Source organism: Furipterus horrens, unplaced genomic scaffold (genome assembly GCF_987537825.1).
Source record: "Furipterus horrens unplaced genomic scaffold, mFurHor1.1.pri manual_scaffold_6, whole genome shotgun sequence".
In the NCBI taxonomy this organism is placed as follows: Eukaryota; Metazoa; Chordata; class Mammalia; order Chiroptera; family Furipteridae; genus Furipterus; species Furipterus horrens.
Window position 1 is genome coordinate 845,237 of NW_028327176.1, and position 16,804 is coordinate 862,040.

Below are 16,804 nucleotides of genomic sequence, written 5' to 3' on the forward strand. Positions count from 1 at the left end.
GCTATAGTATAGACATTAATATTATACTTATTGAAAGGAAAGTAAGTTTAGTAATGTAAAGATAATGAAACAAAATTGTATGTGTGCCATTATTAAATCTATGTAAAAAACATGTACTAATATAGTTAAAATTAAGGGGGAAGCACAGAAATAAAATCAACTATGTTGAGGTGAAGACTTTATAATTAGCAATGTTCTTTGTTAATGCTCTGATATTGCAATAATACTTGAAGAAGAGAACTTCAAGGAAACCTACTAATAATCAAGTTAGATGATACTGATTTCTGACGTGCATCCAGCTCAGATCTCTCCTTCCGAGGGCTCACTGAGCACGCACCACTCCTGCTGTGAGCCCTGCGGGATTTAGTAAATGTGACGCTCACCGGGCCTGGGCAGAGTGAAGGGGTCAGGCAGTGCCCTCCAGGGAGGGACAGGGCGGGTGCAGAGCCACCGTGTGGAAAGCCTGCGGGACGGAGAAAATCTCAGGGCTCTGTGGGCTCGCAGACAGCAGACGGGAACCAAGCGAGAAGGGCCCCGTGTCCTCCACGCTGAGGAGCTGGGGTCTTCGCTTCGAGGCCGCAGGTAATGGATGGTGTCCTTTTGAGCAGATGCACAGTGGAGCCTGTTTCAGCAGAGGGAGGAAGCCGCTGAGGGGCAGAGGCTGAGACACGGGATGAGGGGGGACCTCACTGCCATGTGGAATCTGTCACTCACGTCCCCGCAGAGAGCACAGAACACCACTGTCTAAAGGGCTGCTTATGACCACAAAGCCACTGCCTCCACACCAGCCTACGCTTCCTTTCAGATTAGACGTACGGGGAAAAACCTCCCACTGGGAAGGAAGACTTCGGTAATGCAAAGGGATGGGAAGGCAAAGGTGGCATTTGGTCAGGAAGAGCTACTTCCTGCGGTTGCGGGCAAACGAAATCCGCCGTCTCCCAGGTTTCCAGAACCTGACCTGGCAGAGGAGCACGTGGGTGGAACTCTGAAGTGTCCCCCGAACTACAGCCTTTGTCTGTTCCGGGCCATTTCCGCCCTGCCCCCTAACCGCGCTCCCATATTGTCGCAGCCCGGAACGTATGGACCCCTGACAGCTAATCAGCACCAGAACCGCAAATGCACGTCCGGTCCCTTCTGGGCTCAAAGAGGGAAACCTGGATCCTGTCCTCAGACAGTCTGCACATGAGTGTTGAGCACCTGCTGCTGCGGGGACACCGGCGAGATGCTGCACTTCTAGGGGTCCCGGGACCTGAACGTGGGCAGCGAATTGCTGCACGTCCGTAAATCCCTGGGGAGGGAGGCGGCACAGCCCTGTGCGGGCACGTCCCATGAAGGGCCGGGTCTGCCCGCCGCCCCCCCACCCCACCCTGAGAAACGGGCTGAGCAGCTTCAGCCAGACTGGGCTCCACGTGATGTAACTGTCGGGCAAACAAAAGCCCATGTTCTGGGTCCTCCCGCGGCTAAATCTGCCTCTTCCGGGGCCCCCTTTTCTGCTCCCGAAGCCCCATGGTGCCCCTTCTCCCCGCCCGGCCCCCCTCCCACCCGGCCGCTGGCCTTTCTGCTCCTGTGAAGTGTGAGCCCCCACCCCCACCCCCGGCTCTCCGCTCGCAGGACGCCTGCGCTGTGTCCCTCAGCACGTGAAGCTGAGGTCCCGTCCTGGGCGCTGGGTCATGCTCTTGGTTCAGCCGATTTAATCTGCCGTCCGGCCCCCTGTGCGTCTGAGAACAACGTAACGTGTGCACAGTAACAGTGGCTGCGCTCACGAAGGTGCAGAAGCCACCATGTCCCCGTGGCTGCTGCCGCAGGGCCTGACCACGCTCGTCCCCCCCACGCCAGCGGCCTGTTTAACCCACCAGGCTTTCCATCACGCGGACCCTTAAGGGCGGCGTCCTCTTTTAATAGCAGAATGACACAACTGAGTATTTATCCTTTTAAGCATCTTTTAAAATCAAAATTACTCTTTAATCCCAATTATGGTTATTAACTAATTAGTTCCTCCACATCTCACTTAAATAATTTATTGCAGAACACACTCAAGGACAATTCTCAACCCCAAGTACAGCGTCAAGTTCACACAATCACGCGGCCTTCCAAGTGCACCGTTCCGAGAACAAGAGGCTCTCGGCCGGTGGCTTGGCCTCGGTGGCACACGGCTGGTTGCACACATCCTCCCCCGAGCACACAGCTAAGTCTCGAGTGGGCTGCAGCTCGGCCATCTGTGCACAGAAGACATAACACAACAGCCAGCCGGACTGTGAGAAACGGCCAGTGGAAGTACCCGAAAAACTCAAGAACAGAAACATTTGTAGAATGACTTGGGGTGGGACCTGAGTGAGAGCATGTGTGTGTGTGTGTGTGTGTGTGTGTGGTGTGCGTGTGTGGGCAGGACAGGGAGACAGGTAAAGAGGTCACAGCATTGAAGAGACAGGATAAACAGAAGAAAGGGACTGGAGAGACAGTCTGTTACGCTTCAGCCGTCAGCCCCACGCCCAGGCGGCAGGCCGCGTCTCTGCGCACCACCGGTCTGTGACGCACAGGCAGAGAAGGCACGGCCATTCTGGACCAGCGCCATGTCATCACTTACACATCAGGGTGAGGGATTTTTATTATTTAGAGGGTCTTGAAATAACTGGTTTAGAGAGAAAGAGAGAGAGACAGGGAGAGCCGGAGCCAGACAGAGGCTGAGGAAGACAGGTTTGGTTAAAGGGACTCGGATCAGCGCACCCACACTACACCCTTTGCCAACTGAAGATGCACCTCTTGCTGGGAGCAGAGGGGGCCCCGCATCTGGGCCCAGACCCCCACAAGCAGAGGGCAGGCGGCACCCCGAGCCTGCCCGGGGGCCAGTGGTCCTTGCTCAAGGCACCACGGACAGATGCCACCAAGCAGTGGCGGGAGAGTGTGACGGCTGGCCCGTGACACCCTCCTGGGACACGGGAGAGAGGGAGACACGGGAGACAGCAAGTTAGGCATAGATTTGCGCCCATGAGTGGGGCAAGTCTCCTATATGCACCATTTCCAGATTGCCCCCAATTTTCCACAATGGCGTTAGTGACCAACCCTAGCCCTGTTGCCTGGTGTTCCCCGAGGCGGTCTAAAAGACCCAAGCACACCAAACGTGCCCAAAGCCGGCTGTGACGTGTGGGCCACTCGGAGGGGCGATCCCGACCCCCAGTTTCACAGGAAAGCACCCCTATCACAGACACGGGCACGCCAAAATTCACTGGGACCTTACGCATGGAGCAAAGAAAAGAGTTTCCTTGATTTTATATCGAAGCCTCTCAAGGAACCTGGATTAATAGGCTGAGTGATGTGAGCAAGATTGTCACGCAAAGTCAAGGGTGCCGGCCTCCGCTCAGCCCCAAAAACCAGGCTTAGGAGTTAAAGATGCAGAGAAACCACCAATTTCATCAAGTTCCCATGTTTTCTACGAAGAGACACAAAGTATGGGATTTGGCTGAAGTATGAAGTCACGGTCCTAAAGCATGTAGTGCCCTCGGTTTTCACAAACAGAACACTCCTGCATTTACAAGACCCTTCATCAAGAACCTGGGTGTAATCAGCGTCCCAGAAGCCACCCTCTGTCCCTTCACACTGTACCCTGGCCCCCAGGATAGCCACTGTCCTGACCCTCATAGTGTAGTTAATTTAGCCGGTTTCTGGAATTTATGTGACAGGATCAGCCAGCTCATCACCTCTCGTGTCTGTCCCTTTCGGCGCATTTGAGCCTGTGGCTCTGTCATCCTGAGCACTTGGAACCCCGCGGTGTGACTGTCACCGTCTGGGGGCCCCATCACGATGCCGGGTGTCAGCTGCATCCCCGTGCTGAGCTTTCACACGTGGCGCTGCCGACCATGGTTTGTACACTTGCCCGACTGTTTTCCAAAGTTTTACCAGTTCGTGTGCCACCAGAAAGATCTGAAACTTTGGGGACCCCACATCTTCCACGGGAAGTCTTGTCCAGGCCAGCTCTGCGGACAGTCACCAGTTGCGAATTTAATCACGAGTTCTGTGCCCAGCAAAGCTGAGCCCATGGACGCAGTTTCTGTGCCGCAGGGCGGCGCCCGTTCCAGCTGCTCCTCTGTTTTCCTGGGGCTGCTTTGCTGTCTGATGGGTTTGTTCCAGCTCTTCACGTTCTCCAGGTGCGACTTTGTCTGAGGGGTGGACCACAGGCACCGCCCCTCCCCTCCACAGTTCCTCTTGTCTTGCCTGCAGGGGCGCATTGTGACGAGCAGAAGTACCCAGTCTTAGGTCGACTACACCAACATTTTGTCTGCAGGCTTTTGTCCTATTTAAGAACTCTTTGCCTACCGCAAGTCATACAGATGATCTGTTATTTTCCTCTAAAAAGTTGTTTTTCTAATATTTCCCTTTAGGTCTGCAGTGCATAAGAATGATGTTGTGAGCTGGTGAGGTTGGGGTCACGGTTAATTGTTTCATGTCCATATCCAACCGACGGGGCACAGTTCATCAGAAAGGCTCTCAGGACGCGCGTCTGCGTCTGTCTGGGGCTGTCGGTCTGTGTCTCCGTCCCACCGTCCCGTGTCCGTCCCTGCGTCTTCGGGAGAGACCCTGATCTGGCAGCCGCGGTCCCCTGTTATCGCCGTGTCTCAGGGTCTCCTTGGCCACCTGCACTTCCATCTGAGTTTGAGAGACAGTTTCCTAATTCTCTCCAAAAAAGTGCCCGTTCACGGCAGTTGCGTTGTATCTGCAGGCCCGTGGGAGAAACTGCAGTAACGCCATGCCGACTGACCCACGCCCTGAGGGCAGCGTGCGTCCCACGCACGCAGGCTTCTAATCTCGCTCAGCAATGTGGCCTGGTTTTCAGCGCGCAGGCCTTCCGTGCTCTGTTTGGCTTATTGTTACACGTTTGATGTGTCTGCATGCCGTGGTGAATTCTAGCTTCTACTATTTTTGTTGCTGGATAGGAATTTGACCGACAGGTGCATATAAGCCCCTGTAACTTGTAACCTCGCTGAAGTGGACTTTCCACCTTCCCAGCTCATGGCAGAAGTGCCCTGGGTCTGAATGGCCACAGTGTCTGCAGAGGAGCGTGGTGTGAGTACCCCAGACACACCAGCTTGCTTCTAGGTGGGGACTTCAGACGTGAAAGGTGCCAGCAGGTCGCTCCCTCCCCTCCGTGCAGCTCCTTCTAGAGTCTCTTCTCCCTGCTGAACGCGCAGAGGACCGACGTGCAGACATGCGGAGGGGACCCAGACTGCGTGCGTGCAGGGGGCCGGAGAAAGTGACAGCAGCCGCGAAGAAGGTGAGCACTTACCAAGTGAGAGGGCAGCTTTGGCTTTTCCGCTGATAACCTTTTGTGAGCAGGTTCATGAGAAATGCAGTTAGATTTAGAGGTGATGTTAATGGGAAATGCTGTGCCTGGGAATGGCATGTGATCAGCTTGTGTGTTTGTAAACTACTTTCAATGCCATGAAAATTATTATTTAAGGAGTTTATCTGCAGGTGACAGGTATTCTGTTTCTCATAAGTGAACTAAGTCGCTAATAACTTTATTGTCATTTTTCTTTTTCTTATTATTATTCCTATAGTATTATTAATTAAACATCTTTTTGTTCTTTTCACGGTAAAGCAGCATGAAGAAAAACATGAGAGTAATATTTTATTTAAATTTAAAGGGAATATTAATTTGCACTTTTCTCGGGAAGTGGGTGAATGTAAGTGATGTTCGGAGCTCAGCAGTGTGTCACTGCGCCGTAGCCACGGTAGAAGCAAAGTCATAAAGTTAAATAAAGGCCACCTTGTCCAGGTACCGCAAACCGTGTTTCTATTAGACAGTGAGGACACCAGGACAGGCCGACACCTCCGTGTGTCATTCTGGCTAAAACCATTGTGTTAACTAGCATCTTAAAGCTGTGACTCCCCAGGCCCCTCCGCACAGAAACCCAGACCCCGCCCCGTGAGGACCCCGTGGGCTCTGGGGGCGGCGCCTGTGCTCTGTCCGTGGTGCTGACGCGCCTTCCCGAGCCAGGCGGGCTGTTCACAGACAGACGGTGGGAGGGGGAACGCAGGGACAGTCAGGGAACGTAAGGACTTAAACCTTCTTAGAAGTAGGTGGATATAGCGAGGATGACGTCAAAAGACTGAGGAACGTTCTTATTCCGTTTTCCCAACCTCGTGCCGCGGCCCACCACGTGGTGGCAAATGGTGGGAAATGGGGGCAGGACAAAAACGAAGAAAGCGATAATTTGATCAAATATAAATCCTCTAAAATATTTATATGTAAACTATGAGCACATCTCTTATAATAAAAAGTAGTCAAATCTGTGGCAACAGGAAGCCACCCGCAGACTCAGCACCTGGCTTCTAAATTTTTCCTATAGCGTTTCCCAACAAATACCCCTGCAGGCTTGTCACCGAAGGCCGTTAACCTAAAGTAATAAACTCTATTGTGAACAAATAAAAAATGTTATATTTTTGTTCATAAAAATAACTGGACGTGTGAGGCATAGGGGAAAATTCATGGTTTAAAGTTACCATGTGAAAATATATTTTTATTGGCCACGAGCCTTCAGTATGATGTAAGTGACAAATAAGTCACCGTCTTTTTAAGAGTTTTTAAGGAAGGTGAGTGACAGGGAAGCAGAGGGATGCCCCCTGATATTCTGGGCTGCTGGGGCTCACACCCAGTATCAGGCTCCATCTGACCAGAGGGTGGCGGGAACAGAAAGCCTGGCACATGAGCATCAGGGTGAGAAGTGGAGGGTTAGGTCCTGCAGGAGGGCAGACGTGGCGTGGGTGGCTGTCCTCAGCAAGATGTCTGCCCAGATGGCTCTCCCCCACCCTGGAGGGGGATCCAGGACAGACAGTCCCAGGCTGTACCAGTCATGGCTCCCTGGAGAAATGGGGCCAGTCGGAAGGGTGGGTGCATAAGTCAGTGGTGGACAGACAACAGACAGATGACTGATACAGATATTGCAGATAGTAGACGGACAGACAGAGAGTAATGGATGGACAAATAGACAGATGATGGATGGATAGATAGGTGGTCGATAAAGAGGAGACAGACAGATGATAGGTTTATCATGGGAGGTGGCTCATGGGATACGGAGGCCGTTCCAGCCACGCCAGCCTGAGGGACACTCCCGGAGAGGCCCCGCAGCCCCGCTCCTTGCCCGCTGCTCTGCCGCACCCGCCGTGGGGGGGCTGAACTCCAGAACTGGCTCAGGCCACGCCCTGCTCTGTGAAGCCCTCTCAGGCCCCTGGCCCTGCCTGCTCCCTGTGCCTGACACATGTTTGCTGACACCGTTTGTGCACCGACCGCTTTTCCATGACCACTGGGCCGTGGCCATTTGCCCAGCTTAGTGCCCAGACACCATGCCGGGCCCCCCGGGGGAGGGGTCGGGCCTCGCTTGTCTCTGTGCGGTTTGGGTTTTGGTGTGAGCACAACTTACAGCTGCGAACATGCTGCCATAATTTAGAATGATCTGTCCTCCAGCAGCCAGTAACTTATTTAATTGTCATGAAGGTCCGGATTCAGTCTGCGGCACACGACAGCGTCCCCACGGGCAGGGAGGTTGGCCCTGGCAGTCTGGGACGTCTCCCTACAGTGGCGTGAATGAGTGAATGTAATTACTCATGTCCACAAACCCTATCATTTCTGGGCCTGGCCAGGCGCAGAGGCCTCCGCGTTCCCACTGTGGAGAAAACACTGAGCCTTGTCAGCCCAAGGAGAGCGGCCTGTTATGGGAAGACTCTCACACTGACAGAGGACGTGAAAGGGAGCAGCCTTCCCTTTCAGCGGCTCCTTCGGCTTCGCACGGCAGGGGCTGTGCACAGGAGTGGTGACGGATGGCTTTGTGTCAGCTGTCGTGACTCAGACACTTGATCTATACACTTTCCTTCATCATCCCCTGGAACTTGGAAAACGAGTATTTTCCTCAACATCATTGTCGTCACCGTGAAGGACAGCGAGTGGGTGGGGTCTGCATTCTGGTCTCATCTGGCTCAGAGGCTGAGGCGGCGCGGATTCAAAATGTCTAGATGGTAGGATGTGCTCTGCGTGTGGCAGTGGCCGTGACAGCAGACACGGGACCGATGGGGCCCCCGCGCTAATGTTTCATGGCTGAGCAGGTACTTGAGCCAACGGTACCAGTCAGTGGTCCCTACAGCACGGAGCCCACGGGTGCACACAGCACCCTTTCCACTGGGAAAGGGTCATTTCAACTGCAGGAGGGGAACCTCCAGGGAGAAGCTTCCTGCTACCAAGGGAAGACAAACACAAGAGTATTCTTCATCAGTTCCTGTGAGCCAAAAAGAAGCACTTTCTTATGTCATCCTATGTTCTGGTCGGCGCTTAGGTGGTTTTACAGGAAGACCAAGGCAAACCTCAGGGGACTGCTCCTAGCGGCTATTGGGAAGCCACCCGAAGGGGTGTCTCTGAAGTTCACCAACACGCAGCCCCAGGCAGTGACACTGCACCCTGGTCCCTGACGTCCCAGAAGCTCCGCTGTGCAGGCGGGAAGTCCCGGCTCCAGCCTCACGGTGTCCCATCCTCAGGGTGGGAGGGGCCTATTGAAGAGTAAGTGGGAACAGAAACATAGAGCAGACAGTCGTGCCTGCCACCTAAGTCCCCATCCAGTCCCAGCTCAGATGACTGAGACTGTAGAAGACACCGATCATCCATTAAAACTCCGAGTGGGTTTCTGCGCTTGGACGCAGAGGGGCTGTTGAAGCTTCAAGCTTCGCCTCCCAGACCCTGAGTGTTTTTGGAAGCCAGCCTCACAACCACTCACGTGACCATGACGGGACAGAGTGGGGAAGGGGGAAGCAGAGTTTCTTCCCAGTTACGTCCTGCACACAGACAAGGAAAACTGTCAGACTCGGTCATCAAAACGTCCGTCACACGCCCGGCACACAGGAGGTGGTCACGACGGTGAGTCGGTAATTTTTAAAGATCCCTGGGAGGCTAACTGCTGCTGCCGTCCTTGCAAGACGATTCTGGGTGTCTATACGGTCCCCTCGCCTATTCATTCATTTGCTGAGGAAACATACCCGTGTTCTTCCCATGTGCCAGGTGCTGCCCGCAGGAGCGGCAGCCACTTGTGGCCCTAGGACGTGGTCCCGGCTGTAAAGGCATTTAGAGCACAAAGGAAAACCTGGCCATTTGAACAGATACGCAACACCACGTGCTGTGACGGAAGAAAACGTGGCTGGAACGAGAACATGGGGGGAGCTGGGGGGAATCGGCGAACATCATCTTCCAGCCACAAGGGAAGAGACGTCACCCCAAGCATAGTGGACAGCCTTGCAGAAGCTTAACATGTCACATGGTTTTCTTGGAAATGCCCTACACTTTCAGAAGGCTCTGTGCATTCCTTGTAGGAAAGGATCTGTCTTGGTCGGATGAAGTTGAATAACTGGACTGGTACAGCCTTTTAAATGTGAGAGTACACTTCAGACAAGTAGATACAACACTGGGTGTTCCGGGGAAGTAATTTCGTGGTGTGCTCTAAGCAAAGTCACGTGCTGTCTCGTGAAATAATGTACGTTACCATGAGATCACGCACGACCAAGTGGCTTGTGGGGCATTTGAGTTTTTCCGACAGTCCTGGTGCAGGACAGGCCACCTGACAGGTTTGACTTAATTCTCACTGTGGATTCTATACAGGTCATTGAGACTTTGACCCGCGTGGAGAGGGGGCTTAGAAAACCCCACTGACCCAGACGTCCGCTGCGGGAGAGCACGTCTGCGTCCTCGGCGGCCGAAGGAGGTCGGCGTGTTCACGTTAGAAAGCGCTGCCCGCGAGCGTCGCGGCCAGTCCACGGGGTCAGGCCGGGCTGGACGCACAGGTGCGCCGTGGGACTTCCTGACTCTCGGGATGGGAACAAGAGCTTCTCTGCCAGTTGCACGAGTTCTGTTGTATACCCTTGTCCTTGACTGACGAGCTCTCTGTGGCTCAGGAGGACCCAGTGTTCTCAGACGAAGCGCGGTCCCAAAGCCACGCACAGCCTGGTAAACGTGAAAACCTGGCTGAGGTTCCTGAACAGCATCACGATGCCAAGCAGATCCCTAGACCTCAGTAGCAGGTCTGGAGCGACAAAGTACAGGGAAGAAACGCGCAGGCGTCACACGCACGGACCTCGGGCAGAGAGAACGTTTTATAAATCTGACCCCCAAGGCAAGCGCGGCGAAGCAAAAGGAATGAGTGGGACTGTGTCACCCTAAAAAGCTTCTGCTCAGCAAGCAGAACTGGCAACAGGACAGAAAAGCCACCCACCCAGTGGGACCTCGTCCTACAATAATACGGCCTTTCTAAGACAAAGGGTCAGAGACGCGTCTTGAAACTCCCTCCTTTGCTGAAGCATTCCAGCATCATTAGACGCTCAGTAAATATTTGCTAACGACGAAGGAGAGGGTTCTGTCCACGTGCAGAGCCGATGAGCTCGAGAGAATGGACGGCGCTGCTAGACCCCACGAGGTGACTGGGGTGTCACCTCCCTCTCCAGATGAGAAGCACGTCTGCTTAACAAGGAAGAGGGGGACCCGTGGAAGCACCCCATTAAACAGAGAGAGGTAGAAAATGATGCTGTCGCCACAGCGTGTCGGAGGGGCCTGCAGAGGTGACCCTGGGGGTGTGAAGTCATGTTCCTCTCCTGGTGAACAGGAAGTGTGTAGTTCTGTGACTTCTGCTCAGAGCGAGTCACTGGTGTGACAGGGCATCACCAAACGGGCGCCGGGCCTGGGCCCGAACGGGCAGGCTGCTCGGCACCCGGGTGTTGGGAGGCAGCCTGTGGACCTGAGGCTCTCGGATCTGTGAGCACCGAGTGCCAGCTTGCCCGGGGCTGGGCAAGGAAAGCCTGTGGGATGTTTCTCCATGGAAGTGGCTGGTGTCATGTGCGCGGGTCGGGGACACTGTTAGACCCCAGGGCAGCCACAGCAAAGCCCTCACCACAGCGGGCATTCATGCTCCCACATCTGGGGTCAAAAGTCCCAAACGGGTGTCTGTGGGGCGGTCCCTCCTGAGGACTCTGAGGGGAACCTGCTTCGTGCCCCTCCCCCAGCTTCTGGTGACAGGCAGCAGCCCTGGGTGTTCCCTGGCTTGCAGATGCATCATTCCAACGTCTGTCCCCCTGTGTCTCCTATAAGGACAGCAGTCATATTGCAGTAACGTCATCCTAGTGATCTCATCTTAAGCTGATTATGCCCACAACACTGTCTCCACACAGTCACGGTGACATGCACTGGGGACTCGGAGCGCAGCATAACCATCGGGGGGATGCAACCCACCCCACAACTGGGCATCAGCCTGTCCCCAGGGCACGGTGGGGGACTGATGGGTCCTCCGCTCTGCAGGGTCCTGTTGGCGGGAGATTTCCTTCACCAGGTAGCCCACGGTTGCTAGAAGCACTGCGCTGGTGGTCTGCATCTCAGGAAGGAGCCCAAGGCAAGCTCTTCTCCCTGCGGGGAGAGGGGTGCCTGTGTTCTGTGCCCCAGCCGTTGGTGGCTGCCCGGCCGGGCACACCTGTAAAAACTCGTCCCGCTGCACACAGCGTCACTGTTTCACCCACGCCAATGGCAGCCCGGGGACATTTCCAAAGGGAGCCTGGGCCAAGGCCAGCCCCCACCCCCCGGGGCAGGTGCCTGATTGGCACCCGTAGGGCCTGGCCTGACCTCGGGCCCTCTCCTCTCTGACTCTACCGTGTCTGGTGCCCACGTGTAGGAGGGACTTCTAGTTCATGAGACACATGCCCTTGACTTGACGTTTGCCGGCCTTGTTTTGTTCCCATCTGTTATTTACGTAGCAGCCTGATTAGCTTCATCTGTCCGTTAGTTTGTTCGGTGTACGAGCCTACTGCGCCCCAGGGTCCGCCCTGACTGCTGCAGACGCGAAGCGGCCCCGGACCGGGTCCCTGCCTTTGGCCTGACGCTTGCAGACCTGGAGTGGGCGAGGCATCTGCAGGCAGGTCTAGTGCTTTCTAGACCTGCTCACGGCATCACGCGAACACACGGCATAAGCTGAGGGACCAGCGGGGCCACGAGGGGCATCACTGTCGGGCGGACGCTGCCAACGCAGCCCAGGGAATGACATCCGCGTGTGGGACCAACGCACAGAATGTCCGTGACAGGTGGACAGGCCAGGCCAGCAGGGGAGAAAACAGACGGATGATGATGTGACAAGGAGATACATGCACAACACCGACATGCACATGTGTGTGTACGTGCACACACGGTGCATATGCACATACACATGCATGTGTGCATGCATGTGTGTTGTGTTTGAGTGCACTTACACATATGTGAGGTGTGCGCCTGCACATGTATGTGCGTCCATGTGTACACTTGCATGCTCTCGTCGTAACCCCTCGCCTCCGGGTCCCCCCAGACGTGGCTCCATCGCCAGCCCGGTCAGCGTCAGAAGCCGGCTGTGCTGAGGGTGGGGACAAAGCGGCGCACGGCAGAGGACACCATGCTGGGCGCTCTAAGGCCGGGCAGGAGAGGGCCGCCTGAGGAACAGGGGTCTTTCTTGAGGGGCAGGGCCGGCGGGACGAGCAGCCGCTGTGGGACAGAGGGGGCTGCGCTGGGCCTGGGGCTCTCCACCGCTCCCTCCAGGCGGCAGGCGGGGAGGTCTCTGTCCTTGCGGAGCCCCAGGCTGCAGCCTCCCCGAGCCAGGCCCGAAGGCTGAGCGGAGACTTGGTCTCTTCCTGTTACAGTAAAAACAGGCGGCTTTTCTGTCTAGAGCTTCTCAGGAGCCGGAGCCGGCGAGACGTTTTCTCTCATCTGCAAGGAGGTCTATGAGGCCGACACTGGAAGGTCACCCGCACGGAGGCCGGAGCCAAGGCACAGAGACAGCGGCCGGCCCCAGCGCCCCCAGTGCGTGCGCCCGGTGCCACAGCCCTGCTTAGGCCGCGTTCCCTGCGACCCGTCCAAAGGCACCCCTTGCTGAGGAGCCACGCCCGGGGTGGCGTCGCCCTGTGGACGGCCCAGTGGGAGCCCCTGCGCCCGGACCCCTGGGCGGCACGCGCGGGTCCCTGCGGCGCGGCCACGGGCTGTGCTGTGTGTGCCGCGGCCCTTTCTGCTGGGAAGCCCCCCCAACCCTGCCGGGAGTCGGACCCTCGCCTGCCCCGCCCCCAGCTGCCCGCACCAGGCCCCGCGCCCTCGGGGCCCAGCTCGCCCATCCACTCAGAGCAGGCCGGTGGGGGGGGGGGGGGGTCTAGATTCCCACTCGCTCGCTCCTGGCGGGGGGGGGGGGGGGGTGAGGCCAGGGCGCTGGCACCCTGCGGGCCTGCCGGCCTGTGTGGGAAGCGGGCCCCGCCCGCCCGGACTCCCTCCGTCTCAGAGGGGCCTGCGCGCAGCGAGGGCACTGAGGCTGGGGGTCGCGCGTGCTGCCTGTCCTCGCTCGGCGAACAGCAGCGAGCCTGGAGGGCCAGCGCTGCGGGGGCTCCTCGGAGGAAGAGCTGTCACGCTCAGCTTGGTTCCGGTTGTCATCTGCGTCGTACTGACTAATGGTAACGAACACATTCCACGGCGGGAACACCCTGGGGCCCCTGAGAGAAGGCGGGTCCAGAACCGCCGGCACAGTGAGATCCTGGGGTCCGTGCCACCTCTGCTCCGTCTCAGCGTCGCCTGCTCAGGGGCCACGGGCGGGTGCAGCCACTCAGACCCTGTCATGACTCAGACCCTCTGAATGAAGGGTGTGCGCTGGGCCCTGAGGCAGGGGCGGGGCACGGACAGGGACGCCTGTGACAGCCTTCTGAGCCCCGACTTTCCCGGGGTCCCGCCCGCCTCCCCTTCGCGGCCTCCACAGCCAGTCCGGACCCAGGGAAAGTCGGGGGGGGGTGTTAAACCCCCAGGGAGCTGAAGACCACTCCCAGGAGGCTCAGGAGCTCGTGGGGAACAGGCAACGGGGCCACCTCAGTGCCCGGCCTTGGTCTCGGGGAGACTCTGGGCCTGGCTGCGGGGCTGTGCCTCCGTGGTCCAGACGAGGCTCCCAAAGGGATGGCCGCCGCCTGAGCGGCTCCGCAGACGGCTTTCCAAAGACGAGGTGGGGCAGGTGTGGGCCGCAGATGGCGGGGACCCGGGGGAGGGACGGGGGGCGAGAGCGGCGCAGAGAGCCAGGACACCCGCCTCCCACAGCACCTTCCCCGGAGAGCCTCGCGATGGCTGGTTCACCCCCTGCCCCGCCCTCCCCATGGGCCCCGGCAGCCCCCCGAGTGCATGGGGGTCCCAGGGCTCCAGACTCCCCGGTGCTGTGCCCCCTCAGGAGAACCGTATTCAGTCCTCACTGCCCTCCGGTCCCGTTCTCCCCTCCTGGTGGTGCGGCGGGTGCGCACGGCAGGCCTCTGGGGGCGTGAGGGGCCCGGCCTGCTCCGGGAAGCGGATGCTGCGCCAGGCAGAGCATCGGCAGCTCCCGCCCCCTCATCTTTTGTTCTGCTTCTCGGAGGTTACAGAGTGGGAGGCGCAGGAGCCCAGGGCTGTCACCATCGCCATGGAAACGGCAGCTGGCCCCCAGCTGTGCTGACCTGCCCGAGCCCCTGGAAGCCCAGCGCAGAAGGGGCGCCCGTGCAGAGCCCTGGGAGGAGCTCAGGCTGGCAGGGGCTGCCCGGGGCCACCGCCTCCTCCCGACTCAGCCGCAGTCTGCAGAAGCGCTGAGTCAGGTGCTTCCTGAGGAGCAGAGAGCAGGTCTGCTGGTTCCCACTCCTCCCAGAGACATCTTCAGAGGACGGGAGGGGGGGCCTGACACCAGGTTGGACCTTCCCCCCGGCACCCGTGAGAAATGCAGGCCTGAGGAGTCAGGAGCAGCCCCCTGGGGCGGGCCCGGCCCTCTGGGGCTCACTGTGCGGGGCATCAATGTGGGCGCCCCACGTTCAGCTGCACTGCCGACCTTCCCAGAGGGGCAGGGCCCCTGCTCAGAGCCCGGGAGGGGGGGGGGGGCAGGGAGGGGCCCTGGTGGCGAGGCTTCCTGGAAAAAGCCATTGTCCCGTCTCCACGGCTGCCCTTCCCACCAGGGAAAGCTTCCCCCAGAATCACGGGGCTAGAAAGGGAGGGAGCGGTTTTCTTTATTTCGGTGGCTGTTGATCCACGTTCTCAGCACGGAAGTCTGCATTCGACCCCGCAGGCAGGGGAGCGGAGGGCACCCGGGCAGCGGGCAGGCTGGGGCGCACACGGCCCCTGGCCCACGTGCTTAGTGTGTTTGGGGTAAAATGACCAGCTGCCCTCGAGCTCCGACTGCTAAAAGGAACCTCTGCTCCTGGTCTGAACAGTCGTCACGCATTTCAGGCAGCGGCGCGGCGAGGAAGGAGTGCCCACGGCCGGCCGGGCCGCTCCCTCTGTCCTTAGAGCTGGTTCCGAGGATGAGGCTTCCCGTTGGTGAATCTTAATCCTTCTCACCTGAGAACTAAGACAGTGGCATGTGGCCTCCTGGGTCACTGAGAGGCTTAAACGACACAGAGACTGAGGCCCCTCAGCCAGGACCCGGTATGAGAAGAACCCGCCGTGAGCTTCGTGGGCCGTTGCTGCCTCTGGCTGCGCTGACTGCCACGTGGCTGACCTGCCCGGCCTTCGCTGCCTTGCGGGCTGGGAGCCGCCAGACAAACACATGGGCCTCCTCGAGCCCAGAGGACGCCGAAGCCTCCCACTGAGACCTCCCGCCAAGCCCGCCCTCACTCCCCGCAGTGCCCCTGAGCCTGGCCTGCTCTCGCTCCTCCCCTCTGTCCGTCTCCCTCCTTCGTTCTGCATGTCCCCCATCCTCGGGACCATCCTCTGTCGCTGCCCCACTCCCTCCTCCCCATTCCACCCCTGGCAGCCCGCCCATGCGCACCCCGCTCCGGTCGCCCCCACCCCAGGGCAGGCACCCCCCACAGCTGAGCTTAGTCCTCTTCCTCCTCGGCACACCTGGTGGAGAAACCAGACCGCCCGTGGTTTCCGCGTCTCCTGCTCAGTCCCACCGCTCGTCCTCGGCAAGGTCTCTCAAGGACAAAGGCCATCTGTGGCCCAACTGGGTGGGCGATTTTCAGTTCTGTTTCACTGACTCTTTTAGCGAAAGGCGAACACTGCTTACTCGCTTGTTTATTAAGTCTCTTCTCAGGATTCCGAGACCCCCGACGCCCGGGGTTTTGCCGCGGCCAGTGTAGCCGTCCCTCGGGCTGCTGTGACAAAAGCCACGACTTGATGCTTGGACAGCAGAGGCCGGAGGTCCAAGGTCACGTGCAGCAGTGTGGGTCCTCTGGGGCCGCTCCCCTCGGTCGCAGACGCCGCCTTCTCCCTCTGCCCTCCCCGGCTCGTTCCTCTGCGTGCGCACCTCTGGTGTCCGTCCGTCTGTCCTAACTTCCTTTTCTTACAGGACATCGGGCACGTTGGCCTGGAGCCGCTAACGGCCTCGTCTTGATGTAATCACCCCGTCGGGTGGCCGGTCTCTAAGCGCAGCTGCATGTGGGTGCGGGGCCTTGGCACACATGTGTGAGGAACACGCCTCGCCCCTCACATGCCTTCTTTATGAGCCTCCACCCCCCGCTGTGGGTCCCGGGGTCCTGCCCTGACCCTGGCGCTGCTGGTTCTGCCCCCGTCCATGACCTCTGTCTGTCACCCATGTTCACATGCCCTCGGGTGCGGCTCCTGGGTGCGGCCCCTGGGTGCCAGATGCACCTTCACCTCAGGGCTACCCACACGAATGGGACCAGCTCTCCCCAAGTTCCTGTCTGCCCTTTCGTCTGCATCCCAGTGGGTTAGCGCACACGTGACCCTGCTGAGCACCCCGTCGGAACTCTGCACACCCCCAGAGCGCACCGCAGAGAGGGAGCGTCAGGTTTCTTTCTCCAGCGTCGGGCACCCACAGAAAACTGC